General features: G+C 37.5%; 7 non-coding genes across 7 annotated transcripts; all 7 read right to left on the bottom strand.

Annotated features, from left to right (window-relative positions):
• Positions 1-839: 839 nt before the first annotated feature.
• On the bottom strand, positions 840-912 carry TRNAF-GAA (transfer RNA phenylalanine (anticodon GAA)). The gene has a single exon. It is a non-coding gene; the product is annotated as a tRNA-Phe (tRNA).
• A 7,497-nt stretch (positions 913-8,409) lies between these two features.
• Positions 8,410-8,482, bottom strand: TRNAF-GAA (transfer RNA phenylalanine (anticodon GAA)). Its single transcript has one exon. It is a non-coding gene; the product is annotated as a tRNA-Phe (tRNA).
• A 2,846-nt stretch (positions 8,483-11,328) lies between these two features.
• TRNAF-GAA (transfer RNA phenylalanine (anticodon GAA)) lies at positions 11,329-11,401 on the bottom strand. Its single transcript has one exon. It is a non-coding gene; the product is annotated as a tRNA-Phe (tRNA).
• Positions 11,402-14,246: 2,845 nt separating this feature from the next.
• On the bottom strand, positions 14,247-14,319 carry TRNAF-GAA (transfer RNA phenylalanine (anticodon GAA)). The gene has a single exon. It is a non-coding gene; the product is annotated as a tRNA-Phe (tRNA).
• A 2,845-nt stretch (positions 14,320-17,164) lies between these two features.
• TRNAF-GAA (transfer RNA phenylalanine (anticodon GAA)) lies at positions 17,165-17,237 on the bottom strand. Its single transcript has one exon. It is a non-coding gene; the product is annotated as a tRNA-Phe (tRNA).
• Positions 17,238-20,081: 2,844 nt separating this feature from the next.
• Positions 20,082-20,154, bottom strand: TRNAF-GAA (transfer RNA phenylalanine (anticodon GAA)). The gene has a single exon. It is a non-coding gene; the product is annotated as a tRNA-Phe (tRNA).
• Positions 20,155-25,916: 5,762 nt separating this feature from the next.
• On the bottom strand, positions 25,917-25,989 carry TRNAF-GAA (transfer RNA phenylalanine (anticodon GAA)). The gene has a single exon. It is a non-coding gene; the product is annotated as a tRNA-Phe (tRNA).
• Between the last annotated feature and the right edge of the window lie 164 nt (positions 25,990-26,153).

The raw sequence follows: 26,153 nt of genomic DNA, 5'->3' as shown, positions 1-26,153 counted from the left end.
CAACTTTGTTCAAGGAGAAGTGAAAGCTGATGCAGACAAGAGTTTACTTTGAAAAAAGTATAAAATAGGATAAATTTGTCATCAAAGCTGATGGCAAGAGAGGTGGAAGCAAGTTTAGAAGGAGGACAGAAAGACAACTTTTTGTTGAAGTTATCATGTTGTTGATCAGTTGATAAAATATTTTGAGAAATAAAGAAAAAAAAACTAGAGCTGATTTCAAGAAATATTTTGCAAGAATGTAGGATCCCCTCGCACTGTGCTGAAAGTCAGGATTGAATCAGGTACCTTAAGCTCTTCAGTCTAACGATCTCCCAACTGAGATATTTCAGCCAACAAGTACCTGTGGCCTCCTGATGTATTATTAATAATTGTAGACGATACATACAGAACCTGGTCATTCTATTTTCGTTTATAGTTATGTGTTAAAGTGTCCAGTATCATTCAGCAGGTAACTTGGTCTGATGAGTGAATATCCTTTTTAGGGGACAATGTAGGTAGAATTTTTTTTTCTAAACTCTGAATTGACTTATACTCTGAAACACAGACCTATATGGCCAGGGTGTACAAGCTATGTCATCTGACTACTGACAGTTTTGTATAAGGGGAATTGGAGGCTGATGCAGGCAAAGCTTTACTTTAAAATAAAGCAAGAAGTTGCAAATAAATGAGGCATAGTTGAATACAAGAGAGGTGGAAGCAAGTTTGAAAGGAAGACAGAAAGTAAATAATATGTTGAATTGATTGGAGTTAAATCAACGCTCTTCTTTATCAAAACATTTTATCAATCTGATCAACAACACAAACAGCTTTTGTGACATGAAAAGCAGAAGTTGAAATTGTGCCGAAACCCGGGATTGAACCAGGGACCTTTAGATCTTCAGTCTAACGCTCTCCCAACTGAGCTATTTCGGCCTGCTGGTAGTTTGGATCTTCATCTTTTCTTTTAAACTTCCCAAGAAAATAGATGCTCAACCTCATGCTAGAGCTATGTTTTAAGATGTCCTGTATCATTCATCAGTTAACGGGTGCAATAGGTGAATAGCATTTTTCGGATCCAGGTTAGGTAGCTTTTTTTTTTACTCTGAATGGACTAGCACCATATTACACAGAGGTATTTGGCCTGAGTAGGTAAGCTATGTCATCTGAATACTGAAATCTGTGTTCAAGGAGAAGTGGAAGCTGATGCAGACAAGAGTTTACTTTACAAAAAAGCATGAAATAGGAAACATTTGTAGTCGAAGCTGAATGCAAGAGAGGTGGAAGCAAATTTAGAAGGAGGACAGAAAGACAATTCTATGTTGAATTGATCATGTTGTCGATCAGTTGATCAAATATTTTGATAAATAAAGAAAGAAAAACTTGAGCTGATACCAAGAAATACTTTGTGAGAAGCAAGAAACCTCTCAGACTTTTCCGAAACCCAGCATTGAACAAGGGACTTTTAGATTTTCAATCTAACACTCTCCCGACTGAGCTATTTCATCCAGCTGGCCATTTTGGCTTTCTGTTGTATTTTTGATAATTGTTAAAGATAAATGCAGACCCTGGTCATTCTATCTGCATGTGCAGTTATGTGTTAAATTGTCCAATATTATTCAGCAGCTAAATTGGTCTGATGGGTGAATTTCCTTTTTAGGAGCCAAGTTAGTTAGAAGATGTTTGTAAACTATGAATGGACTTATACTCAGACACACAGACCTATATGGCGAGGGTAGGCAAACTAGGTCATCTGACTACTAACAGTTTTGTATAAGGGGAACTCGAGGCTGATGCAGGCAAAGCTTTACTTTCAATTAAAGGAAGAATTGGCAAATAAAGCAGGTAAAGTTGAATACAAGAGAGGTGGAAGCAAGTTTGACAGAAAGACAGAATGTAAAAAATATGTTGAAATGGTTGTCTTATCGATCAGCTTGATAAAAGGTTTTGATCATTATAAACAACGTCAATATGAGTTGACTCCAAATAGCATTTGTGGCATGCAAAGCAGAAGTTCAAAATGTGCCTAAACCCGGGACCTTTAGATCTTCAGTCTACTGCTCTCCCAACTGAGCTATTTCATCCAGCTGGCAATTTTGGCTTTCTGTTGTATTTTTTATAATTGTTAAAGATAAATGCAGAACCTGGTCACTCTATCTGCATGTGCAGTTATGTGTTAAATTGTCCAGTATTATTCAGTAGCTAAATTTGTCTGATGGGTGAATTTCCTTTTTAGGAGCCAAGTTAGTTAGATGATGTTTGTAAACTATGAATGGACTTATACTCAGAAACACAGACCTATATGGCGAGGGTCGGCAAGCTAGGTCATCTGACTACTAACAGTTTTGTATAAGGGGAACTGGAGGCTGATGCAGGCAAAGCTTTACTTTCAATTAAAGGAAGAATTGGGAAATAAAGGAGGCAAAGTTGAATACAAGAGAGGTGGAAGCAAGTTTGAAAGAAAGACAGAAAGTAAATAATATGTTGAATTAATTGTATTGTCGATTATCTTGATAAAAGGTTTTGATCATTATAAACAAAGTCAATATGAGTTGACTCAAAATAGTCTTTGTGGCATGCAAAGCAGAAGTTCAAAATGTGCCGAAACCCGGGATCGAACCAGGGACCTTTAGATCTTCAGTGTAACGCTCTCCCAACTGAGCTATTTCGGCCTGCCAGCAGCTATAGTATTCAGCCTCTTTTTTTGAACAATCCCAGAACAGAGATGCAGAACCTGGATTTTCAATCTGAGGTTAGAGCTGTGTTTTAATGTGTCCTGCATTGTTCAGCAGCTAACTGGTGAAATGGGTGAGTAGCGTTTTTGGGATAAATGTTAGGTTGTTTTTCTTTTAAAACTCTAAGTGGACCAGCACTGTATTACACAGACGTATGTCGCCTGAGTAGGTAAGCTATGTCATCTCAATACTGACAACTTTGTTCAAGGAGAAGTGAAAGCTGATGCAGACAAGAGTTTACTTTGAAAAAAGTATAAAATGGGATAAATTCGTCATCAAAGCTGATGGCAAGAGAGGTGGAAGCAAGTTTAGAAGGAGGACAGAAAGACAACTTTTTGTTGAAGTTATCATGTTGTTGATCAGTTGATAAAATATTTTGAGAAATAAAGAAAAAAAAACTAGAGCTGATTTCAAGAAATATTTTGCAAGAATGTAGGATCCCCTCGCACTGTGCTGAAAGTCAGGATTGAATCAGGTACCTTAAGCTCTTCAGTCTAACGATCTCCCAACTGAGATATTTCAGCCAACAAGTCCCTGTGGCCTCCTGATGTATTATTAATAATTGTAGACGATACATACAGAACCTGGTCATTCTATTTTCGTTTATAGTTATGTGTTAAAGTGTCAAGTATCATTCAGCAGGTAACTTGGTCTGATGTGTGAATATCCTTTTTAGGGGACAAGGTAGGTAGAATTTTTTTTCTAAACTCTGAATTGACTTATACTCTGAAACTCAGACCTATATGGCCAGGGTGTACAAGCTATGTCATCTGACTACTGACAGTTTTGTATAAGGGGAATTGGAGGCTGATGCAGGCAAAGCTTTACTTTAAAATAAAGCAAGAAGTTGCAAATAAATGAGGCATAGTTGAATACAAGAGAGGTGGAAGCAAGTTTGAAAGGAAGACAGAAAGTAAATAATATGTTGAATTGATTGTGTTGTTGATCAGATTGATGAAAGGTTTTGATAAAGAAGAGCTTTGATTTAACTCCAAACAGCTTTTGTGACATGAAAAGCAGAAGTTGAAATTGTGCCGAAACCCGGGATTGAACTAGGGACCTTTAGATCTTCACTCTAACGCTCTCCCAACTGAGCTATTTCAGCCTGCTGGTAGTTTGGGTCTTCATCCTTTCTTTTAAACTTCCCAAGAAAATAGATGCTCATCCTCATGCTAGAGCTATGTTTTAAGATGTCCTGTATCATTCATCAGTTAACGGGTGCAATAGGTAAATAGCATTTTTCGGATCCAGGTTAGGTAGCTTTTTTTTTTACTCTGAATGGACTAGCACCATATTACACAGAGGTATTTGGCCTGAGTAGGTAAGCTATGTCATCTGAATACTGAAATCTGTGTTCAAGGAGAAGTGGAAGCTGATGCAGACAAGAGTTTACTTTACAAAAAAGCATGAAATAGGAAACATTTGTAGTCGAAGCTGAATGCAAGAGAGGTGGAAGCAAATTTAGAAGGAGGACAGAAAGACAATTCTATGTTGAATTGATCATGTTGTCGATCAGTTGATCAAATATTTTGATAAATAAAGAAAGAAAAACTTGAGCTGATACCAAGAAATATTTTGTGAGAAGCAAGAAACCTCTCAGACTTTTCCGAAACCCAGCATTGAACAAGGGACTTTTAGATTTTCAATCTAACACTCTCCCAACTGAGCTATTTCATCCAGCTGGCCATTTTGGCTTTCTGTTGTATTTTTGATAATTGTTAAAGATAAATGCAGACCCTGGTCATTCTATCTGCATGTGCAGTTATGTGTTAAATTGTCCAATATTATTCAGCAGCTAAATTGGTCTGATGGGTGAATTTCCTTTTTAGGAGCCAAGTTAGTTAGAAGATGTTTGTAAACTATGAATGGACTTATACTCAGACACACAGACCTATATGGCGAGGGTAGGCAAACTAGGTCATCTGACTACTAACAGTTTTGTATAAGGGGAACTCGAGGCTGATGCAGGCAAAGCTTTACTTTCAATTAAAGGAAGAATTGGCAAATAAAGCAGGTAAAGTTGAATACAAGAGAGGTGGAAGCAAGTTTGACAGAAAGACAGAATGTAAAAAATATGTTGAAATGGTTGTCTTATCGATCAGCTTGATAAAAGGTTTTGATCATTATAAACAACGTCAATATGAGTTGACTCCAAATAGCATTTGTGGCATGCAAAGCAGAAGTTCAAAATGTGCCTAATCCCGGGATTGAACAAGGGACCTTTAGATCATCAGTCTACTGCTCTCCCAACTGAGCTATTTCATCCAGCTGACAAGTTTGGCTTTCTGTTGTATTTTTTATAATTGTTAAAGATAAATGCAGAACCTGGTCACTCTATCTGCATGTGCAGTTATGTGTTAAATTGTCCAGTATTATTCAGTAGCTAAATTGGTCTGATGGGTGAATTTCCTTTTTAGGAGCCAAGTTAGTTAGATGATGTTTGTAAACTATGAATGGACTTATACTCAGAAACACAGACCTATATGGCGAGGGTCGGCAAGCTAGGTCATCTGACTACTAACAGTTTTGTATAAGGGGAACTGGAGGCTGATGCAGGCAAAGCTTTACTTTCAATTAAAGGAAGAATTGGGAAATAAAGGAGGCAAAGTTGAATACAAGAGAGGTGGAAGCAAGTTTGAAAGAAAGACAGAAAGTAAATAATATGTTGAATTAATTGTATTGTTGATTATCTTGATAAAAGGTTTTGATCATTATAAACAAAGTCAATATGAGTTGACTCAAAATAGTCTTTGTGGCATGCAAAGCAGAAGTTCAAAATGTGCAGAAACCCGGGATCGAACCAGGGACCTTTAGATCTTCAGTCTAACGCTCTCCCAACTGAGCTATTTCGGCCTGCCAGCAGCTATAGTATTCAGCCTCTTTTTTTGAACAATCCCAGAACAGAGATGCAGAACCTGGATTTTCAATCTGAGGTTAGAGCTGTGTTTTAATGTGTCCTGCATTGTTCAGCAGCTAACTGGTGAAATGGGTGAGTAGCGTTTTTGGGATAAATGTTAGGTCGTTTTTCTTTTAAAACTCTAAGTGGACCAGCACTGTATTACACAGACGTATGTCGCCTGAGTAGGTAAGCTGTGTCATCTCAATACTGACAACTTTGTTCAAGGAGAAGTGAAAGCTGATGCAGACAAGAGTTTACTTTGAAAAAAGTATAAAATGGGATAAATTCGTCATCAAAGCTGATGGCAAGAGAGGTGGAAGCAAGTTTAGAAGGAGGACAGAAAGACAACTTTTTGTTGAAGTTATCATGTTGTTGATCAGTTGATACAATATTTTGAGAAATAAAGAAAAAAAAACCTAGAGCTGATTTCAAGAAATATTTTGCAAGAATGTAGGATCCCCTCGCACTGTGCTGAAAGTCAGGATTGAATCAGGTACCTTAAGCTCTTCAGTCTAACGATCTCCCAACTGAGATATTTCAGCCAACAAGTCCCTGTGGCCTCCTGATGTATTATTAATAATTGTAGACGATACATACAGAACCTGGTCATTCTATTTTCGTTTATAGTTATGTGTTAAAGTGTCCAGTATCATTCAGCAGGTAACTTGGTCTGATGAGTGAATATCCTTTTTAGGGGACAATGTAGGTAGAATTTTTTTTTCTAAACTCTGAATTGACTTATACTCTGAAACACAGACCTATATGGCCAGGGTGTACAAGCTATGTCATCTGACTACTGACAGTTTTGTATAAGGGGAATTGGAGGCTGATGCAGGCAAAGCTTTACTTTAAAATAAAGCAAGAAGTTGCAAATAAATGAGGCATAGTTGAATACAAGAGAGGTGGAAGCAAGTTTGAAAGGAAGACAGAAAGTAAATAATATGTTGAATTGATTGTGTTGTTGATCAGATTGATGAAAGGTTTTGATAAAGAAGAGTGTTGATTTTACTCCAAACAGCTTTTGTGACATGAAAAGCAGAAGTTGAAATTGTGCCGAAACGCAGGATTGAACCAGGGACCTTTAGATCTTCACTCTAACGCTCTCCCAACTGAGCTATTTCAGCCTGCTGGTAGTTTGGGTCTTCATCCTTTCTTTTAAACTTCCCAAGAAAATAGATGCTCATCCTCATGCTAGAGCTATGTTTTAAGATGTCCTGTATCATTCATCAGTTAACGGGTGCAATAGGTAAATAGCATTTTTCGGATCCAGGTTAGGTAGCTTTTTTTTTTACTCTGAATGGACTAGCACCATATTACACAGAGGTATTTGGCCTGAGTAGGTAAGCTATGTCATCTGAATACTGAAATCTGTGTTCAAGGAGAAGTGGAAGCTGATGCAGACAAGAGTTTACTTTACAAAAAAGCATGAAATAGGAAACATTTGTAGTCGAAGCTGAATGCAAGAGAGGTGGAAGCAAATTTAGAAGGAGGACAGAAAGACAATTCTATGTTGAATTGATCATGTTGTCGATCAGTTGATCAAATATTTTGATAAATAAATAAAGAAAAACTTGAGCTGATACCAAGAAATATTTTGTGAGAAGCAAGAAACCTCTCAGACTTTTCCGAAACCCAGCATTGAACAAGGGACTTTTAGATTTTCAATCTAACACTCTCCCAACTGAGCTATTTCATCCAGCTGGCCATTTTGGCTTTCTGTTGTATTTTTGATAATTGTTAAAGATAAATGCAGACCCTGGTCATTCTATCTGCATGTGCAGTTATGTGTTAAATTGTCGAATATTATTCAGCAGCTAAATTGGTCTGATGGGTGAATTTCCTTTTTAGGAGCCAAGTTAGTTAGAAGATGTTTGTAAACTATGAATGGACTTATACTCAGACACACAGACCTATATGGCGAGGGTAGGCAAACTAGGTCATCTGACTACTAACAGTTTTGTATAAGGGGAACTCGAGGCTGATGCAGGCAAAGCTTTACTTTCAATTAAAGGAAGAATTGGCAAATAAAGCAGGTAAAGTTGAATACAAGAGAGGTGGAAGCAAGTTTGACAGAAAGACAGAATGTAAAAAATATGTTGAAATGGTTGTCTTATCGATCAGCTTGATAAAAGGTTTTGATCATTATAAACAACGTCAATATGAGTTGACTCCAAATAGCATTTGTGGCATGCAAAGCAGAAGTTCAAAATGTGCCTAAACCCGGGATTGAACCAGGGACCTTTAGATCTTCAGTCTACTGCTCTCCCAACTGAGCTATTTCATCCAGCTGGCAATTTTGGCTTTCTGTTGAATTTTTTATAATTGTTAAAGATAAATGCAGAACCTGGTCACTCTATCTGCATGTGCAGTTATGTGTTAAATTGTCCAGTATTATTCAGTAGCTAAATTGGTCTGATGGGTGAATTTCCTTTTTAGGAGCCAAGTTAGTTAGATGATGTTTGTAAACTATGAATGGACTTATACTCAGAAACACAGACCTATATGGCGAGGGTCGGCAAGCTAGGTCATCTGACTACTAACAGTTTTGTATAAGGGGAACTGGAGGCTGATGCAGGCAAAGCTTTACTTTCAATTAAAGGAAGAATTGGGAAATAAAGGAGGCAAAGTTGAATACCAGAGAGGTGGAAGCAAGTTTGAAAGAAAGACAGAAAGTAAATAATATGATGAATTAATTGTATTGTCGATTATCTTGATAAAAGGTTTTGATCATTATAAACAAAGTCAATATGAGTTGACTCAAAATAGTTTTTGTGGCATGCAAAGCAGAAGTTCAAAATGTGCCGAAACCCGGGATCGAACCAGGGACCTTTAGATCTTCAGTCTAACACTCTCCCAACTGAGCTATTTCGGCCTCCCAGCAGCTATAGTATTCAGCCTCTTTTTTTTGAACAATCCCAGAACAGAGATGCAGAACCTGGATTTTCAATCTGAGGTTAGAGCTGTGTTTTAATGTGTCCTGCATTGTTCAGCAGCTAACTGGTGAAATGGGTGAGTAGCGTTTTTGGGATAAATGTTAGGTCGTTTTTCTTTTAAAACTCTGAGTGGACCAGCACTGTATTACACAGACGTATGTCGCCTGAGTAGGTAAGCTATGTCATCTCAATACTGACAACTTTGTTCAAGGAGAAGTGAAAGCTGATGCAGACAAGAGTTTACTTTGAAAAAAGTATAAAATGGGATAAATTCGTCATCAAAGTTGATGGCAAGAGAGGTGGAAGCAAGTTTAGAAGGAGGACAGAAAGACAACTTTTTGTTGAAGTTATCATGTTGTTGATCAGTTGATAAAATATTTTGAGAAATAAAGAAAAAAAAACTAGAGCTGATTTCAAGAAATATTTTGCAAGAATGTAGGATCCCCTCGCACCGTGCTGAAAGTCAGGATTGAATCAGGTACCTTAAGCTCTTCAGTCTAACGATCTCCCAACTGAGATATTTCAGCCAACAAGTCCCTGTGGCCTCCTGATGTATTATTAATAATTGTAGACGATACATACAGAACCTGGTCATTCTATTTTCGTTTATAGTTATGTGTTAAAGTGTCCAGTATCATTCAGCAGGTAACTTGGTCTGATGAGTGAATATCCTTTTTAGGGGACAAGGTAGGTAGAATTTTTTTTTCTAAACTCTGAATTGACTTATACTCTGAAACACAGACCTATATGGCCAGGGTGTACAAGCTATGTCATCTGACTACTGACAGTTTTGTATAAGGGGAATTGGAGGCTGATGCAGGCAAAGCTTTACTTTAAAATAAAGCAAGAAGTTGCAAATAAATGAGGCATAGTTGAATACAAGAGAGGTGGAAGCAAGTTTGAAAGGAAGACAGAAAGTAAATAATATGTTGAATTGATTGTGTTATTGATCAGATTGATAAAAGGTTTTGATAAAGAAGAGCGTTGATTTAACTCCAAACAGCTTTTGTGACATGAAAAGCAGAAGTTGAAATTGTGCCGAAACCCAGGATTGAACCAGGGACCTTTAGATCTTCACTCTAACGCTCTCCCAACTGAGCTATTTCAGCCTGTTGGTAGTTTGGGTCTTCATCCTTTCTTTTAAACTTCCCAAGAAAATAGATGCTCAACCTCATGCTAGAGCTATTTTTTAAGATGTCCTGTATCATTCATCAGTTAACGGGTGCAATAGGTAAATAGCATTTTTCGGATCCAGGTTAGGTAGCTTTTGTTTTTTACTCTGAATGGACTAGCACCATATTACACAGAGGTATTTGGCCTGAGTAGGTAAGCTATGTCATCTGAATACTGAAATCTGTGTTCAAGGAGAAGTGGAAGCTGATGCAGACAAGAGTTTACTTTACAAAAAAGCATGAAATAGGAAACATTTGTAGTCGAAGCTGAATGCAAGAGAGGTGGAAGCAAATTTAGCAGGAGGACAGAAAGACAATTCTATGTTGAATTGATCATGTTGTCGATCAGTTGATCAAATATTTTGATAAATAAAGAAAGAAAAACTTGAGCTGATACCAAGAAATATTTTGTGAGAAGCAAGAAACCTCTCAGACTTTTCCGAAACCCAGCATTGAACAAGGGACTTTTAGATTTTCAATCTAACACTCTCCCAACTGAGCTATTTCATCCAGCTGGCCATTTTGGCTTTCTGTTGTATTTTTGATAATTGTTAAAGATAAATGCAGACCCTGGTCATTCTATCTGCATGTGCAGTTATGTGTTAAATTGTCCAATATTATTCAGCAGCTAAATTGGTCTGATGGGTGAATTTCCTTTTTAGGAGCCAAGTTAGTTAGAAGATGTTTGTAAACTATGAATGGACTTATACTCAGACACACAGACCTATATGGCGAGGGTAGGCAAACTAGGTCATCTGACTACTAACAGTTTTGTATAAGGGGAACTCGAGGCTGATGCAGGCAAAGCTTTACTTTCAATTAAAGGAAGAATTGGCAAATAAAGCAGGTAAAGTTGAATACAAGAGAGGTGGAAGCAAGTTTGACAGAAAGACAGAATGTAAAAAATATGTTGAAATGGTTGTCTTATCGATCAGCTTGATAAAAGGTTTTGATCATTATAAACAACGTCAATATGAGTTGACTCCAAATAGCATTTGTGGCATGCAAAGCAGAAGTTCAAAATGTGCCTAAACCCAGGATTGAACCAGGGACCTTTAGATATTCAGTCTACTGCTCTCCCAACTGAGCTATTTCATCCAGCTGGCAATTTTGGCTTTCTGTTGTATTTTTTATAATTGTTAAAGATAAATGCAGAACCTGGTCACTCTATCTGCATGTGCAGTTATGTGTTAAATTGTCCAGTATTATTCAGTAGCTAAATTGGTCTGATGGGTGAATTTCCTTTTTAGGAGCCAAGTTAGTTAGATGATGTTTGTAAACTATGAATGGACTTATACTCAGAAACACAGACCTATATGGCGAGGGTCGGCAAGCTAGGTCATCTGACTACTAACAGTTTTGTATAAGGGGAACTGGAGGCTGATGCAGGCAAAGCTTTACTTTCAATTAAAGGAAGAATTGGGAAATAAAGGAGGCAAAGTTGAATACAAGAGAGGTGGAAGCAAGTTTGAAAGAAAGACAGAAAGTAAATAATATGTTGAATTAATTGTATTGTTGATTATCTTGATAAAAGGTTTTGATCATTATAAACAAAGTCAATATGAGTTGACTCAAAATAGTCTTTGTGGCATGCAAAGCAGACGTTCAAAATGTGCCGAAACCCGGGATCGAACCAGGGACCTTTAGATCTTCAGTCTAACGCTCTCCCAACTGAGCTATTTCGGCCTGCCAGCAGCTATAGTATTCAGCCTCTTTTTTTGAACAATCCCAGAACAGAGATGCAGAACCTGGATTTTCCATCTGAGGTTAGAGCTGTGTTTTAATGTGTCCTGCATTGTTCAGCAGCTAACTGGTGAAATGGGTGAGTAGCGTTTTTGGGATAAATGTTAGGTCGTTTTTATTTTAAAACTCTAAGTGGACCAGCACTGTATTACACAGACGTATGTCGCCTGAGTAGGTAAGCTATGTCATCTCAATACTGACAACTTTGTTCAAGGAGAAGTGAAAGCTGATGCAGACAAGAGTTTACTTTGAAAAAAGTATAAAATGGGATAAATTCGTCATCAAAGCTGATGGCAAGAGAGGTGGAAGCAAGTTTAGAAGGAGGACAGAAAGACAACTTTTTGTTGAAGTTATCATGTTGTTGATCAGTTGATAAAATATTTTGAGAAATAAAGAAAAAAAAACCTAGAGCTGATTTCAAGAAATATTTTGCAAGAATGTAGGATCCCCTCGCACTGTGCTGAAAGTCAGGATTGAATCAGGTACCTTAAGCTCTTCAGTCTAACGATCTCCCAACTGAGATATTTCAGCCAACAAGTCCCTGTGGCCTCCTGATGTATTATTAATAATTGTAGACGATACATACAGAACCTGGTCATTCTATTTTCGTTTATAGTTATGTGTTAAAGTGTCCAGTATCATTCAGCAGGTAACTTGGTCTGATGAGTGAATATCCTTTTTAGGGGACAATGTAGGTAGAATTTTTTTTTCTAAACTCTGAATTGACTTATACTCTGAAACACAGACCTATATGGCCAGGGTGTACAAGCTATGTCATCTGACTACTGACAGTTTTGTATAAGGGGAATTGGAGGCTGATGCAGGCAAAGCTTTACTTTAAAATAAAGCAAGAAGTTGCAAATAAATGAGGCATAGTTGAATACAAGAGAGGTGGAAGCAAGTTTGAAAGGAAGACAGAAAGTAAATAATATGTTGAATTGATTGTGTTGTTGATCAGATTGATGAAAGGTTTTGATAAAGAAGAGTGTTGATTTAACTCCAAACAGCTTTTGTGACATGAAAAGCAGAAGTTGAAATTGTGCCGAAACCCAGGATTGAACCAGGGACCTTTAGATCTTCACTCTAACGCTCTCCCAACTGAGCTATTTCAGCCTGCTGGTAGTTTGGGTCTTCATCCTTTCTTTTAAACTTCCCAAGAAAATAGATGCTCATCCTCATGCTAGAGCTATGTTTTAAGATGTCCTGTATCATTCATCAGTTAACGGGTGCAATAGGTAAATAGCATTTTTCGGATCCAGGTTAGGTAGCTTTTTTTTTTACTCTGAATGGACTAGCACCATATTACACAGAGGTATTTGGCCTGAGTAGGTAAGCTATGTCATCTGAATACTGAAATCTGTGTTCAAGGAGAAGTGGAAGCTGATGCAGACAAGAGTTTACTTTACAAAAAAGCATGAAATAGGAAACATTTGTAGTCGAAGCTGAATGCAAGAGAGGTGGAAGCAAATTTAGAAGGAGGACAGAAAGACAATTCTATGTTGAATTGATCATGTTGTCGATCAGTTGATCAAATATTTTGATAAATAAAGAAAGAAAAACTTGAGCTGATACCAAGAAATATTTTGTGAGAAGCAAGAAACCTCTCAGACTTTTCCGAAACCCAGCATTGAACAAGGGACTTTTAGATTTTCAATCTAACACTCTCCCAACTGAGCTATTTCATCCAGCTGGCCATTTTGGCTTTCTGTTGTATTTTTGATAATTGTTAAAGATAAATGCAGACCCTGGTCATTCTATCTGCATGTGCAGTTATGTGTTAAATTGTCGAATATTATTCAGCAGCTAAATTGGTCTGATGGGTGAATTTCCTTTTTAGGAGCCAAGTTAGTTAGAAGATGTTTGTAAACTATGAATGGACTTATACTCAGACACACAGACCTATATGGCGAGGGTAGGCAAACTAGGTCATCTGACTACTAACAGTTTTGTATAAGGGGAACTCGAGGCTGATGCAGGCAAAGCTTTACTTTCAATTAAAGGAAGAATTGGCAAATAAAGCAGGTAAAGTTGAATACAAGAGAGGTGGAAGCAAGTTTGACAGAAAGACAGAATGTAAAAAATATGTTGAAATGGTTGTCTTATCGATCAGCTTGATAAAAGGTTTTGATCATTATAAACAACGTCAATAAGAGTTGACTCCAAATAGCATTTGTGGCATGCAAAGCAGAAGTTCAAAATGTGCCTAAACCCGGGATTGAACCAGGGACCTTTAGATCTTCAGTCTACTGCTCTCCCAACTGAGCTATTTCATCCAGCTGGCAATTTTGGCTTTCTGTTGAATTTTTTATAATTGTTAAAGATAAATGCAGAACCTGGTCACTCTATCTGCATGTGCAGTTATGTGTTAAATTGTCCAGTATTATTCAGTAGCTAAATTGGTCTGATGGGTGAATTTCCTTTTTAGGAGCCAAGTTAGTTAGATGATGTTTGTAAACTATGAATGGACTTATACTCAGAAACACAGACCTATATGGCGAGGGTCGGCAAGCTAGGTCATCTGACTACTAACAGTTTTGTATAAGGGGAACTGGAGGCTGATGCAGGCAAAGCTTTACTTTCAATTAAAGGAAGAATTGGGAAATAAAGGAGGCAAAGTTGAATACCAGAGAGGTGGAAGCAAGTTTGAAAGAAAGACAGAAAGTAAATAATATGATGAATTAATTGTATTGTCGATTATCTTGATAAAAGGTTTTGATCATTATAAACAAAGTCAATATGAGTTGACTCAAAATAGTTTTTGTGGCATGCAAAGCAGAAGTTCAAAATGTGCCGAAACCCGGGATCGAACCAGGGACCTTTAGATCTTCAGTCTAACACTCTCCCAACTGAGCTATTTCGGCCTCCCAGCAGCTATAGTATTCAGCCTCTTTTTTTTGAACAATCCCAGAACAGAGATGCAGAACCTGGATTTTCAATCTGAGGTTAGAGCTGTGTTTTAATGTGTCCTGCATTGTTCAGCAGCTAACTGGTGAAATGGGTGAGTAGCGTTTTTGGGATAAATGTTAGGTCGTTTTTCTTTTAAAACTCTGAGTGGACCAGCACTGTATTACACAGACGTATGTCGCCTGAGTAGGTAAGCTATGTCATCTCAATACTGACAACTTTGTTCAAGGAGAAGTGAAAGCTGATGCAGACAAGAGTTTACTTTGAAAAAAGTATAAAATGGGATAAATTCGTCATCAAAGTTGATGGCAAGAGAGGTGGAAGCAAGTTTAGAAGGAGGACAGAAAGACAACTTTTTGTTGAAGTTATCATGTTGTTGATCAGTTGATAAAATATTTTGAGAAATAAAGAAAAAAAAACTAGAGCTGATTTCAAGAAATATTTTGCAAGAATGTAGGATCCCCTCGCACCGTGCTGAAAGTCAGGATTGAATCAGGTACCTTAAGCTCTTCAGTCTAACGATCTCCCAACTGAGATATTTCAGCCAACAAGTCCCTGTGGCCTCCTGATGTATTATTAATAATTGTAGACGATACATACAGAACCTGGTCATTCTATTTTCGTTTATAGTTATGTGTTAAAGTGTCCAGTATCATTCAGCAGGTAACTTGGTCTGATGAGTGAATATCCTTTTTAGGGGACAAGGTAGGTAGAATTTTTTTTTCTAAACTCTGAATTGACTTATACTCTGAAACACAGACCTATATGGCCAGGGTGTACAAGCTATGTCATCTGACTACTGACAGTTTTGTATAAGGGGAATTGGAGGCTGATGCAGGCAAAGCTTTACTTTAAAATAAAGCAAGAAGTTGCAAATAAATGAGGCATAGTTGAATACAAGAGAGGTGGAAGCAAGTTTGAAAGGAAGACAGAAAGTAAATAATATGTTGAATTGATTGTGTTATTGATCAGATTGATAAAAGGTTTTGATAAAGAAGAGCGTTGATTTAACTCCAAACAGCTTTTGTGACATGAAAAGCAGAAGTTGAAATTGTGCCGAAACCCAGGATTGAACCAGGGACCTTTAGATCTTCACTCTAACGCTCTCCCAACTGAGCTATTTCAGCCTGTTGGTAGTTTGGGTCTTCATCCTTTCTTTTAAACTTCCCAAGAAAATAGATGCTCAACCTCATGCTAGAGCTATTTTTTAAGATGTCCTGTATCATTCATCAGTTAACGGGTGCAATAGGTAAATAGCATTTTTCGGATCCAGGTTAGGTAGCTTTTGTTTTTTACTCTGAATGGACTAGCACCATATTACACAGAGGTATTTGGCCTGAGTAGGTAAGCTATGTCATCTGAATACTGAAATCTGTGTTCAAGGAGAAGTGGAAGCTGATGCAGACAAGAGTTTACTTTACAAAAAAGCATGAAATAGGAAACATTTGTAGTCGAAGCTGAATGCAAGAGAGGTGGAAGCAAATTTAGCAGGAGGACAGAAAGACAATTCTATGTTGAATTGATCATGTTGTCGATCAGTTGATCAAATATTTTGATAAATAAAGAAAGAAAAACTTGAGCTGATACCAAGAAATATTTTGTGAGAAGCAAGAAACCTCTCAGACTTTTCCGAAACCCAGCATTGAACAAGGGACTTTTAGATTTTCAATCTAACACTCTCCCAACTGAGCTATTTCATCCAGCTGGCCATTTTGGCTTTCTGTTGTATTTTTGATAATTGTTAAAGATAAATGCAGACCCTGGTCATTCTATCTGCATGTGCAGTTATGTGTTAAATTGTCCAATATTATTCAGCAGCTAAATTGGTCTGATGGGTGAATTTCCTTGTTAGGAGCCAAGTTAGTTAGAAGATGTTTGTAAACTATGAATGGACTTATACTCAGACACACAGACCTATATGGCGAGGGTAGGCAAACTAGGTCATCTGACTACTAACAGTTTTGTATAAGGGGAACTCGAGGCTGATGCAGGCAAAGCTTTACTTTCAATTAAAGGAAGAATTGGCAAATAAAGCAGGTAAAGTTGAATACAAGAGAGGTGGAAGCAAGTTTGACAGAAAGACAGAATGTAAAAAATATGTTGAAATGGTTGTCTTATCGATCAGCTTGATAAAAGGTTTTGATCATTATAAACAACGTCAATATGAGTTGACTCCAAATAGCATTTGTGGCATGCAAAGCAGAAGTTCAAAATGTGCCTAAACCCGGGATTGAACCAGGGACCTTTAGATCTTCAGTGTACTGCTCTCCCAACTGAGCTATTTCATCCAGCTGGCAATTTTGGCTTTCTGTTGTATTTTTTATAATTGTTAAAGAAAAATGCAGAACCTGGTCACTCTATCTGCATGTGCAGTTATGTGTTAAATTGTCCAGTATTATTCAGTAGCTAAATTGGTCTGATGGGTGAATTTCCTTTTTAGGAGCCAAGTTAGTTAGATGATGTTTGTAAACTATGAATGGACTTATACTCAGAAACACAGACCTATATGGCGAGGGTCGGCAAGCTAGGTCATCTGACTACTAACAGTTTTGTATAAGGGGAACTGGAGGCTGATGCAGGCAAAGCTTTACTTTCAATTAAAGGAAGAATTGGGAAATAAAGGAGGCAAAGTTGAATACAAGAGAGGTGGAAGCAAGTTTGAAAGAAAGACAGAAAGTAAATAATATGTTGAATAATTGTATTGTCGATTATCTTGATAAAATGTTTTGATCATTATAAACAAAGTCAATATGAGTTGACTCAAAATAGTCTTTGTGGCATGCAAAGCAGAAGTTCAAAATGTGCCGAAACCCGGGATCGAACCAGGGACCTTTAGATCTTCAGTCTAACGCTCTCCCAACTGAGCTATTTCGGCCTGCCAGCAGCTATAGTATTCAGCCTCTTTTTTTTAACAATCCCAGAACAGAGATGCAGAACCTGGATTTTCAATCTGAGGTTAGAGCTGTGTTTTAATGTGTCCTGCATTGTTCAGCAGCTAACTGGTGAAATGGGTGAGTAGCGTTTTTGGGATAAATGTTAGGTCGTTTTTCTTTTAAAACTCTGAGTGGACCAGCACTGTATTACACAGACGTATGTCGCCTGAGTAGGTAAGCTATGTCATCTCAATACTGACAACTTTGTTCAAGGAGAAGTGAAAGCTGATGCAGACAAGAGTTTACTTTGAAAAAAGTATAAAATGGGATAAATTCGTCATCAAAGTTGATGGCAAGAGAGGTGGAAGCAAGTTTAGAAGGAGGACAGAAAGACAACTTTTTGTTGAAGTTATCATGTTGTTGATCAGTTGATAAAATATTTTGAGAAATAAAGAAAAAAAAACTAGAGCTGATTTCAAGAAATATTTTGCAAGAATGTAGGATCCCCTCGCACTGTGCTGAAAGTCAGGATTGAATCAGGTACCTTAAGCTCTTCAGTCTAACGATCTCCCAACTGAGATATTTCAGCCAACAAGTCCCTGTGGCCTCCTGATGTATTATTAATAATTGTAGACGATACATACAGAACCTGGTCATTCTATTTTCGTTTATAGTTATGTGTTAAAGTGTCCAGTATCATTCAGCAGGTAACTTGGTCTGATGAGTGAATATCCTTTTTAGGGGACAATGTAGGTAGAATTTTTTTTTCTAAACTCTGAATTGACTTATACTCTGAAACACAGACCTATATGGCCAGGGTGTACAAGCTATGTCATCTGACTACTGACAGTTTTGTATAAGGGGAATTGGAGGCTGATGCAGGCAAAGCTTTACTTTAAAATAAAGCAAGAAGTTGCAAATAAATGAGGCATAGTTGAATACAAGAGAGGTGAAAGCAAGTTTGAAAGGAAGACAGAAAGTAAATAATATGTTGAATTGATTGTGTTGTTGATCAGATTGATGAAAGGTTTTGATAAAGAAGAGTGTTGATTTAACTCCAAACAGCTTTTGTGACATGAAAAGCAGAAGTTGAAATTGTGCCGAAACCCAGGATTGAACCAGGGACCTTTAGATCTTCACTCTAACGCTCTCCCAACTGAGCTATTTCAGCCTGCTGGTAGTTTGGGTCTTCATCCTTTCTTTTAAACTTCCCAAGAAAATAGATGCTCATCCTCATGCTAGAGCTATGTTTTAAGATGTCCTGTATCATTCATCAGTTAACGGGTGCAATAGGTAAATAGCATTTTTCGGATCCAGGTTAGGTAGCTTTTTTTTTTACTCTGAATGGACTAGCACCATATTACACAGAGGTATTTGGCCTGAGTAGGTAAGCTATGTCATCTGAATACTGAAATCTGTGTTCAAGGAGAAGTGGAAGCTGATGCAGACAAGAGTTTACTTTACAAAAAAGCATGAAATAGGAAACATTTGTAGTCGAAGCTGAATGCAAGAGAGGTGGAAGCAAATTTAGAAGGAGGACAGAAAGACAATTCTATGTTGAATTGATCATGTTGTCGATCAGTTGATCAAATATTTTGATAAATAAAGAAAGAAAAACTTGAGCTGATACCAAGAAATATTTTGTGAGAAGCAAGAAACCTCTCAGACTTTTCCGAAACCCAGCATTAAACAAGGGACTTTTAGATTTTCAATCTAACACTCTCCCAACTGAGCTATTTCATCCAGCTGGCCATTTTGGCTTTCTGTTGTATTTTTGATAATTGTTAAAGATAAATGCAGACCCTGGTCATTCTATCTGCATGTGCAGTTATGTGTTAAATTGTCGAATATTATTCAGCAGCTAAATTGGTCTGATGGGTAAATTTCCTTTTTAGGAGCCAAGTTAATTAGAAGATGTTTGTAAACTATGAATGGACTTATACTCAGACACACAGACCTATATGGCGAGGGTAGGCAAACTAGGTCATCTGACTACTAACAGTTTTGTATAAGGGGAACTCGAGGCTGATGCAGGCAAAGCTTTACTTTCAATTAAAGGAAGAATTGGCAAATAAAGCAGGTAAAGTTGAATACAAGAGAGGTGGAAGCAAGTTTGACAGAAAGACAGAATGTAAAAAATATGTTGAAATGGTTGTCTTATCGATCAGCTTGATAAAAGGTTTTGATCATTATAAACAACGTCAATATGAGTTGACTCCAAATAGCATTTGTGGCATGCAAAGCAGAAGTTCAAAATGTGCCTAAACCCGGGATTGAACCAGGGACCTTTAGATCTTCAGTCTACTGCTCTCCCAACTGAGCTATTTCATCCAGCTGGCAATTTTGGCTTTCTGTTGAATTTTTTATAATTGTTAAAGATAAATGCAGAACCTGGTCACTCTATCTGCATGTGCAGTTATGTGTTAAATTGTCCAGTATTATTCAGTAGCTAAATTGGTCTGATGGGTGAATTTCCTTTTTAGGAGCCAAGTTAGTTAGATGATGTTTGTAAACTATGAATGGACTTATACTCAGAAACACAGACCTATATGGCGAGGGTCGGCAAGCTAGGTCATCTGACTACTAACAGTTTTGTATAAGGGGAACTGGAGGCTGATGCAGGCAAAGCTTTACTTTCAATTAAAGGAAGAATTGGGAAATAAAGGAGGCAAAGTTGAATACAAGAGAGGTGGAAGCAAGTTTGAAAGAAAGACAGAAAGTAAATAATATGTTGAATTAATTGTATTGTCGATTATCTTGATAAAAGGTTTTGATCATTATAAACAAAGTCAATATGAGTTGACTCAAAATAGTTTTTGTGGCATGCAAAGCAGAAGTTCAAAATGTGCCGAAACCCGGGATCGAACCAGGGACCTTTAGATCTTCAGTCTAACACTCTCCCAACTGAGCTATTTCGGCCTCCCAGCAGCTATAGTATTCAGCCTCTTTTTTTGAACAATCCCAGAACAGAGATGCAGAACCTGGATTTTCAATCTGAGGTTAGAGCTGTGTTTTAATGTGTCCTGCATTGTTCAGCAGCTAACTGGTGAAATGGGTGAGTAGCGTTTTTGGGATAAATGTTAGGTCGTTTTTCTTTTAAAACTCTGAGTGGACCAGCACTGTATTACACAGACGTATGTCGCCTGAGTAGGTAAGCTATGTCATCTCAATACTGACAACTTTGTTCAAGGAGAAGTGAAAGCTGATGCAGACAAGAGTTTACTTTGAAAAAAGTATAAAATGGGATAAATTCGTCATCAAAGTTGATGGCAAGAGAGGTGGAAGCAAGTTTAGAAGGAGGACAGAAAGACAACTTTTTGTTGAAGTTATCATGTTGTTGATCAGTTGATAAAATATTTTGAGAAATAAAGAAAAAAAAACTAGAGCTGATTTCAAGAAATATTTTGCAAGAATGTAGGATCCCCTCGCACCGTGCTGAAAGTCAGGATTGAATCAGGTACCTTAAGCTCTTCAGTCTAACGATCTCCCAACTGAGATATTTCAGCCAACAAGTCCCTGTGGCCTCCTGATGTATTATTAATAATTGTAGACGATACATACAGAACCTGGTCATTCTATTTTCGTTTATAGTTATGTGTTAAAGTGTCCAGTATCATTCAGCAGGTAACTTGGTCTGATGAGTGAATATCCTTTTTAGGGGACAAGGTAGGTAGAATTTTTTTTTCTAAACTCTGAATTGACTTATACTCTGAAACACAGACCTATATGGCCAGGGTGTACAAGCTATGTCATCTGACTACTGACAGTTTTGTATAAGGGGAATTGGAGGCTGATGCAGGCAAAGCTTTACTTTAAAATAAAGCAAGAAGTTGCAAATAAATGAGGCATAGTTGAATACAAGAGAGGTGGAAGCAAGTTTGAAAGGAAGACAGAAAGTAAATAATATGTTGAATTGATTGTGTTGTTGATCAGATTGATAAAAGGTTTTGATAAAGAAGAGCGTTGATTTAACTCCAAACAGCTTTTGTGACATGAAAAGCAGAAGTTGGAATTGTGCCGAAACCCAGGATTGAACCAGGGACCTTTAGATCTTCACTCTAACGCTCTCCCAACTGAGCTATTTCAGCCTGCTGGTAGTTTGGGTCTTCATCCTTTCTTTTAAACTTCCCAAGAAAATAGATGCTCATCCTCATGCTAGAGCTATGTTTTAAGATGTCCTGTATCATTCATCAGTTAACGGGTGCAATAGGTAAATAGCATTTTTCGGATCCAGGTTAGGTAGCTTTTTTTTTTACTCTGAATGGACTAGCACCATATTACACAGAGGTATTTGGCCTGAGTAGGTAAGCTATGTCATCTGAATACTGAAATCTGTGTTCAAGGAGAAGTGGAAGCTGATGCAGACAAGAGTTTACTTTACAAAAAAGCATGAAATAGGAAACATTTGTAGTCGAAGCTGAATGCAAGAGAGGTGGAAGCAAATTTAGAAGGAGGACAGAAAGACAATTCTATGTTGAATTGATCATGTTGTCGATCAGTTGATCAAATATTTTGATAAATAAAGAAAGAAAAACTTGAGCTGATACCAAGAAATATTTTGTGAGAAGCAAGAAACCTCTCAGACTTTTCCGAAACCCAGCATTGAACAAGGGACTTTTAGATTTTCAAGCTAACACTCTCCCAACTGAGCTATTTCATCCAGCTGGCCATTTTGGCTTTCTGTTGTATTTTTGATAATTGTTAAAGATAAATGCAGACCCTGGTCATTCTATCTGCATGTGCAGTTATGTGTTAAATTGTCCAATATTATTCAGCAGCTAAATTGGTCTGATGGGTGAATTTCCTTTTTAGGAGCCAAGTTAGTTAGAAGATGTTTGTAAACTATGAATGGACTTATACTCAGACACACAGACCTATATGGCGAGGGTAGGCAAACTAGGTCATCTGACTACTAACAGTTTTGTATAAGGGGAACTCGAGGCTGATGCAGGCAAAGCTTTACTTTCAATTAAAGGAAGAATTGGCAAATAAAGCAGGTAAAGTTGAATACAAGAGAGGTGGAAGCAAGTTTGACAGAAAGACAGAATGTAAAAAATATGTTGAAATGGTTGTCTTATCGATCAGCTTGATAAAAGGTTTTGATCATTATAAACAACGTCAATATGAGTTGACTCCAAATAGCATTTGTGGCATGCAAAGCAGAAGTTCAAAATGTGCCTAAACCCGGGATTGAACAAGGGACCTTTAGATCATCAGTCTACTGCTCTCCCAACTGAGCTATTTCATCCAGCTGACAAGTTTGGCTTTCTGTTGTATTTTTTATAATTGTTAAAGATAAATGCAGAACCTGGTCACTCTATCTGCATGTGCAGTTATGTGTTAAATTGTCCAGTATTATTCAGTAGCTAAATTGGTCTGATGGGTGAATTTCCTTTTTAGGAGCCAAGTTAGTTAGATGATGTTTGTAAACTATGAATGGACTTATACTCAGAAACACAGACCTATATGGCGAGGGTCGGCAAGCTAGGTCATCTGACTACTAACAGTTTTGTATAAGGGGAACTGGAGGCTGATGCAGGCAAAGCTTTACTTTCAATTAAAGGAAGAATTGGGAAATAAAGGAGGCAAAGTTGAATACAAGAGAGGTGGAAGCAAGTTTGAAAGAAAGACAGAAAGTAAATAATATGTTGAATTAATTGTATTGTTGATTATCTTGATAAAAGGTTTTGATCATTATAAACAAAGTCAATATGAGTTGACTCAAAATAGTCTTTGTGGCATGCAAAGCAGAAGTTCAAAATGTGCAGAAACCCGGGATCGAACCAGGGACCTTTAGATCTTCAGTCTAACGCTCTCCCAACTGAGCTATTTCGGCCTGCCAGCAGCTATAGTATTCAGCCTCTTTTTTTGAACAATCCCAGAACAGAGATGCAGAACCTGGATTTTCAATCTGAGGTTAGAGCTGTGTTTTAATGTGTCCTGCATTGTTCAGCAGCTAACTGGTGAAATGGGTGAGTAGCGTTTTTGGGATAAATGTTAGGTCGTTTTTCTTTTAAAACTCTAAGTGGACCAGCACTGTATTACACAGACGTATGTCGCCTGAGTAGGTAAGCTATGTCATCTCAATACTGACAACTTTGTTCAAGGAGAAGTGAAAGCTGATGCAGACAAGAGTTTACTTTGAAAAAAGTATAAAATGGGATAAATTCGTCATCAAAGCTGATGGCAAGAGAGGTGGAAGCAAGTTTAGAAGGAGGACAGAAAGACAACTTTTTGTTGAAGTTATCATGTTGTTGATCAGTTGATACAATATTTTGAGAAATAAAGAAAAAAAAACCTAGAGCTGATTTCAAGAAATATTTTGCAAGAATGTAGGATCCCCTCGCACTGTGCTGAAAGTCAGGATTGAATCAGGTACCTTAAGCTCTTCAGTCTAACGATCTCCCAACTGAGATATTTCAGCCAACAAGTCCCTGTGGCCTCCTGATGTATTATTAATAATTGTAGACGATACATACAGAACCTGGTCATTCTATTTTCGTTTATAGTTATGTGTTAAAGTGTCCAGTATCATTCAGCAGGTAACTTGGTCTGATGAGTGAATATCCTTTTTAGGGGACAATGTAGGTAGAATTTTTTTTTCTAAACTCTGAATTGACTTATACTCTGAAACACAGACCTATATGGCCAGGGTGTACAAGCTATGTCATCTGACTACTGACAGTTTTGTATAAGGGGAATTGGAGGCTGATGCAGGCAAAGCTTTACTTTAAAATAAAGCAAGAAGTTGCAAATAAATGAGGCATAGTTGAATACAAGAGAGGTGGAAGCAAGTTTGAAAGGAAGACAGAAAGTAAATAATATGTTGAATTGATTGTGTTGTTGATCAGATTGATGAAAGGTTTTGATAAAGAAGAGTGTTGATTTTACTCCAAACAGCTTTTGTGACATGAAAAGCAGAAGTTGAAATTGTGCCGAAACGCAGGATTGAACCAGGGACCTTTAGATCTTCACTCTAACGCTCTCCCAACTGAGCTATTTCAGCCTGCTGGTAGTTTGGGTCTTCATCCTTTCTTTTAAACTTCCCAAGAAAATAGATGCTCATCCTCATGCTAGAGCTATGTTTTAAGATGTCCTGTATCATTCATCAGTTAACGGGTGCAATAGGTAAATAGCATTTTTCGGATCCAGGTTAGGTAGCTTTTTTTTTTACTCTGAATGGACTAGCACCATATTACACAGAGGTATTTGGCCTGAGTAGGTAAGCTATGTCATCTGAATACTGAAATCTGTGTTCAAGGAGAAGTGGAAGCTGATGCAGACAAGAGTTTACTTTACAAAAAAGCATGAAATAGGAAACATTTGTAGTCGAAGCTGAATGCAAGAGAGGTGGAAGCAAATTTAGAAGGAGGACAGAAAGACAATTCTATGTTGAATTGATCATGTTGTCGATCAGTTGATCAAATATTTTGATAAATAAAGAAAGAAAAACTTGAGCTGATACCAAGAAATATTTTGTGAGAAGCAAGAAACCTCTCAGACTTTTCCGAAACCCAGCATTGAACAAGGGACTTTTAGATTTTCAATCTAACACTCTCCCAACTGAGCTATTTCATCCAGCTGGCCATTTTGGCTTTCTGTTGTATTTTTGATAATTGTTAAAGATAAATGCAGACCCTGGTCATTCTATCTGCATGTGCAGTTATGTGTTAAATTGTCGAATATTATTCAGCAGCTAAATTGGTCTGATGGGTGAATTTCCTTTTTAGGAGCCAAGTTAGTTAGAAGATGTTTGTAAACTATGAATGGACTTATACTCAGACACACAGACCTATATGGCGAGGGTAGGCAAACTAGGTCATCTGACTACTAACAGTTTTGTATAAGGGGAACTCGAGGCTGATGCAGGCAAAGCTTTACTTTCAATTAAAGGAAGAATTGGCAAATAAAGCAGGTAAAGTTGAATACAAGAGAGGTGGAAGCAAGTTTGACAGAAAGACAGAATGTAAAAAATATGTTGAAATGGTTGTCTTATCGATCAGCTTGATAAAAGGTTTTGATCATTATAAACAACGTCAATATGAGTTGACTCCAAATAGCATTTGTGGCATGCAAAGCAGAAGTTCAAAATGTGCCTAAACCCGGGATTGAACCAGGGACCTTTAGATCTTCAGTCTACTGCTCTCCCAACTGAGCTATTTCATCCAGCTGGCAATTTTGGCTTTCTGTTGAATTTTTTATAATTGTTAAAGATAAATGCAGAACCTGGTCACTCTATCTGCATGTGCAGTTATGTGTTAAATTGTCCAGTATTATTCAGTAGCTAAATTGGTCTGATGGGTGAATTTCCTTTTTAGGAGCCAAGTTAGTTAGATGATGTTTGTAAACTATGAATGGACTTATACTCAGAAACACAGACCTATATGGCGAGGGTCGGCAAGCTAGGTCATCTGACTACTAACAGTTTTGTATAAGGGGAACTGGAGGCTGATGCAGGCAAAGCTTTACTTTCAATTAAAGGAAGAATTGGGAAATAAAGGAGGCAAAGTTGAATACCAGAGAGGTGGAAGCAAGTTTGAAAGAAAGACAGAAAGTAAATAATATGATGAATTAATTGTATTGTCGATTATCTTGATAAAAGGTTTTGATCATTATAAACAAAGTCAATATGAGTTGACTCAAAATAGTTTTTGTGGCATGCAAAGCAGAAGTTCAAAATGTGCCGAAACCCGGGATCGAACCAGGGACCTTTAGATCTTCAGTCTAACACTCTCCCAACTGAGCTATTTCGGCCTCCCAGCAGCTATAGTATTCAGCCTCTTTTTTTTGAACAATCCCAGAACAGAGATGCAGAACCTGGATTTTCAATCTGAGGTTAGAGCTGTGTTTTAATGTGTCCTGCATTGTTCAGCAGCTAACTGGTGAAATGGGTGAGTAGCGTTTTTGGGATAAATGTT

This window comes from Triturus cristatus, chromosome 8 (genome assembly GCF_964204655.1).
Source record: "Triturus cristatus chromosome 8, aTriCri1.1, whole genome shotgun sequence".
Taxonomy (NCBI): domain Eukaryota; kingdom Metazoa; phylum Chordata; class Amphibia; order Caudata; family Salamandridae; genus Triturus; species Triturus cristatus.
Note: the sequence above shows the minus strand (reverse complement) of the source record. Positions and strands in the feature narration are given on the sequence as shown.